General features: G+C 32.9%; 1 long non-coding RNA gene across 5 annotated transcripts; it reads left to right on the top strand.

Moving 5' to 3' along the window:
- Positions 1-362: 362 nt before the first annotated feature.
- LOC131616813 (uncharacterized) lies at positions 363-3,890 on the top strand. Of its 5 annotated transcripts, none has more exons than XR_009288245.1 (4): positions 363-890; positions 1,052-1,515; positions 1,622-1,670; positions 2,166-3,889. It is a non-coding gene; the product is annotated as an uncharacterized LOC131616813 (long non-coding RNA). The 5 variants fall into 5 exon arrangements; XR_009288246.1 differs by having other exon boundaries at positions 1,052-1,670; positions 2,166-2,412; positions 3,087-3,888; XR_009288244.1 differs by having other exon boundaries at positions 1,052-1,670; positions 2,166-2,533; positions 3,087-3,887.
- The last annotated feature ends 343 nt before the right edge of the window (positions 3,891-4,233 follow it).

Below are 4,233 nucleotides of genomic sequence, written 5' to 3'. Positions count from 1 at the left end.
AGGTAGTTAGCTTGTAAAATATGTATTTCTTTTAATCTTTTGTGTATGAACTTGGTTGATGATTAATATATGGTGAATATCTTGTTATTCATCACTACTACAAATTTGATATATAATAGCACCACTTTAATAGCACTTTTAATAAAGTGCTATAAAAAAATTTCACATTGGCACTTATAATAGCGCTTATGTATCGGGCGCTAATATAAAAGGATCCTTTAATAGCTCTTTTTATTAAAACGCTATTACAGGGCGGAAACAGTTTTGACAAAAAAATAATATAAAAGTTTAATAGTGTTTCTCTATTAAGCGCCATTATCGAGATAAACTTTGGATATCACTTTTTCTTGAGCGCTATTGCAGATATAAGCTTAACATTCTATGAAGAAGTATATTATTTTCTACAAAATTAAAACCAAAATTCTTTTTCGTTTTCTTGTTGTGGGCCCGTTATCAATCTCACAAGACATTAGAAACAAAACCTCATCTTGCGGGACCCTCGTCGAAATCCAAAGAATTTGAAACAGGAACAATCTGAAATTTGCGTTAATCCTTCATCGAACCCAGCTTCTTCTTCCCTCATCATATTCATCTTTTTCTTCTCTCATCGAACTTAGTTTTTTATTCCCTAGAACTCATAAACCTTCTTATTTCTCCTTGAGCTAATCTCAACAACCCTTATCGGCAATTTCAGCCTCCACTGACAAAACTCAAAAACCCTAAAACTAAAATCCATTGAAGCAAGAACTCAGAGATACTAAAAGTCGATTTAAACTCTAAAATCAGTTCAGAAGTTAGGAATCCATTGATTTTTTTCCCACAATTAATTGAAACCTTATAAATATCTTCTTTCATTAACAATACTCCAGGATTTTGGATTTTTCCGACAGGTAACATCATACTCATTTCACTTCCTTTTCGTTTCATTCAGGAATCTGTAATGGAATATCAACTATCTCTTTTCTCAGAGAATAATCATCTTTTTTCTACCTTTATTCACATACCGTTATGTTTTTCTTCTCTATTTAAGTTTTATTGCTCATTAATTTAGGTTCATCAATTATTAAGTGCTCAATGGAGTGTGAACCCAAGGATTTGCCTGGGCATCACTGAGTTATAAGGATTAGCAGACTGGTTTCATAAGAGATTTTGTTTGATTTGGGGTCTGTTTAGCTGCAGAAATCCCAGGTGTATTCATATAGTGGTGGTGTAATCCCTGCAGGTTCGGGTGGTGTTTTGTGAGATTCGTTGGCGGTAGTGGTGTGCTGGAAGTTTTATCAGTCTAGGTGAATTGTCTCCTTCAAGAACTTCCAATCTCGGTCCGCTGAAGGGTAAATTTTATTCTTTGAGTAGGGAATCTTTGTTCTCGCTGTTGTCACGTCGGTTTAGCGGTCTAAGTGGAACTGCGAGTTTTTCATTTTGACAGTGCAGTGGATTTTTGGTTCAGGATTTATGTCAGTTTCTTAAGTTGGCTGGTTTCTTGTCCTTGGTGGTTTTGTGTTATCTATTTTAGGTGTAAGTTTTCATAGCTCTTAAATTGTTGCAGTATTGGGTTGGTTCTGTATTGAGGTGTAATATGCCTAGAGTTGCTGTTCTGAGCAGTGGGTATTTTGCATTTCAGGATGTATGCATGTCAGCTAGCTTTATTTCTCATCTTGTTTGGATTTAAGGTATGTCTCATGTCTGTGTGATTATTAATTAATTTTTTGTTGTTCCGAAAAAACATTAAGTAGAAAGGTCCTTGTAATTTTACATATTTTTCTATTTTTGTGTGTTTATGCTTGCTCGGTAGCCTGATTGTTAGTCTTTGCATTAGTAGCTTTCCCGCTATTTGTTATATCTCTAGGGCATTTTAGCTGGTTGATGCTAAAAGATGTTATCTTAGGATAACATCATAGCTTCCACAAGACACCCACTTTATGCTTGACGGGGATGTATTAAAGAAGTATTAGTTACTACACATGTTTAATTATGGTGCTAGTTGTTGCTGACAACTGTAAGTCAGTTAGACCTAACATGTGCACAAAATTAGAGTCAGTAAGATAAGTTACGACTAACTTCAACACGTGGGAATTATAAAAATCCCTATATATTGATATAATCATTCACCACTATGACTAACTTAATAACTATTTGCTAACAGCGATTGAATTGTCTTTGTATAGGTGAAATATCCTAGAAGAACTGCTTGATATCCCAGTATAAGTGTAGAAATACAACTGCCTGATGCGGTGGGAGAGACAGGTCAATTTAGTTTGGTCCAACAAGATAAGAGTTAGGTCGACGTGATGACAGCTCGTCATTCTGGTGAGAATAATCCTCGATGGAGATGTTACTCATAACGGTTATCGTTTACTCCGCGACGGTTTTGATTTCTGACATGTTCAATTACCGATCATTCTCAACTTGCATGTAAGTTGTGTTTGAATCATTTCGTTGATAATCCCATGGTTAAAACATTTGGTAGCTGGTATCGAAGAGGAATTAAAGATAGATTCTGTCTGGAACAATCATCTCCTCTTTCAACAATAAGGTAGTAGAACCCTTCAAGTTATTAGAAAGTTTAGGGACAACAAGCTCACAGTTCAATAGTTCTGGATCCAATGGGATAACAGAACTGCAATGAAGGCATCTTGGGAAGCAAACCCCAAAGCCAAGAGCTGTTTATACCATATGATAATTGAGCTTCTGAAAATTATTTGATAATAATGTGAAAGTACAAGTTTCAATCTTGATATATGGGCTAAGCCAAAGAAATACTAATCAGGAAAAGGAAATGCAATAATATGTTACTAGTTACATTATTATTTTCTATCCTTAGAGATATCTACAAATTTACAACAATACATGTACTTATTTTTCATTATGATATAGTCTGGTAACTTATTTGTCATAATTATTTTCTAATTGACATGGTTTGGCATAAGCTGACAAGAGGGAAAATTTGGTAGAGCCCTTTTCTGCTTTATGTTGTATTGATAAGTTATTTTGGATTATGGATAGGATTGTTGAACTCATTATTATGTTATTTTTGTATATTTTTTGTTGTTGCAAGTAACATTTTAATTATAACTATTGGATGCTAGGTGGGAGTCTCAAGGGTATTTTAAGCCAAACTTCGACCGGGGAAGTGATCTTTCAGTGATATTAATGCCACCTCCTAATGTTACCGGTTCTCTGCACATGGAGCATGCAATGTTTGTAGTACTTTGCACTGCTCAACAATATTTCAAGTTAGGCTGAAAAATCATTCATATGGTAACTATTCACTAGTATTTATTTAATCTCTTTATATATGGTTTGTTTTAGATGGAAGTACAAAGTTAGTTGTAATATTGTATTCATCAACTAATGATCTTAAATATTTTGACTTTGATATTCATATGATATAACTTTCTCACACATAAAAGGTGATACATTTATATTTATTATTTAATAGAACTTGTGTAATCATTTTAATCATTATCAACTTCAAATCATCATGAAGTTATAGTTATATTTGAGGCTAACGTTCCTTCTGTGGTTAATGAATGCAATATACTAGTATATTATCATCAGTATTATGTTCCTAGCCAAATAGTTCTTAAAACTTGTGCATTGATATAGAATTTGTGTATTACCTGAATTAGAATACAAAATTATATACAATTTTGAATCCAATTTATGATTTGCAATTCGTATAATATGTACATTTGTACACTCTGTTTGCTTAGTGGGGATATTAATCCTGTTAAATAATGAGTAAAAAAAACTCTCAAAAGGGCTTTGTTAGCATTTTTATTTAAAGTGCTATTAAATACAAGACATATGATAGCGCTTTTACGTAAAGAGATATTAAATCAATGGCCTATGATAGCCTTTTTTTGGAAAAGTGCAATTAAATACTTTTATATTAAACAGGATTAGTAGCACAAAATTGACCTATCATAGCGCTTTTTCAGAAGTGCTATTAAACTACATACTTTTAACAGCGCTTAAAAAGCGCTATTATAATATCTGACCTACAATAGCTGGAGCTTTAATAGCGCTTAAAAGTGCTATTGAAGGCTAAAAAAAGCGCTATTAAACATCTTTTTTGGCATAGTGCATGTTCTATTTGTTGTTTTGAATCACTATTGAGAGATATGTTTCAAATCTTGACCTAAAAGATATTCATTTATCAATAAACAAACTCTAGAGATAGATTTGTGAGTTGATAATCACTTGTAACAAGCTTTTAAGATTATCATGTTG

This window comes from Vicia villosa, linkage group LG7 (genome assembly GCF_029867415.1).
Source record: "Vicia villosa cultivar HV-30 ecotype Madison, WI linkage group LG7, Vvil1.0, whole genome shotgun sequence".
In the NCBI taxonomy this organism is placed as follows: domain Eukaryota; kingdom Viridiplantae; phylum Streptophyta; class Magnoliopsida; order Fabales; family Fabaceae; genus Vicia; species Vicia villosa.
This window is presented reverse-complemented; position numbering and strand designations above follow the sequence as displayed.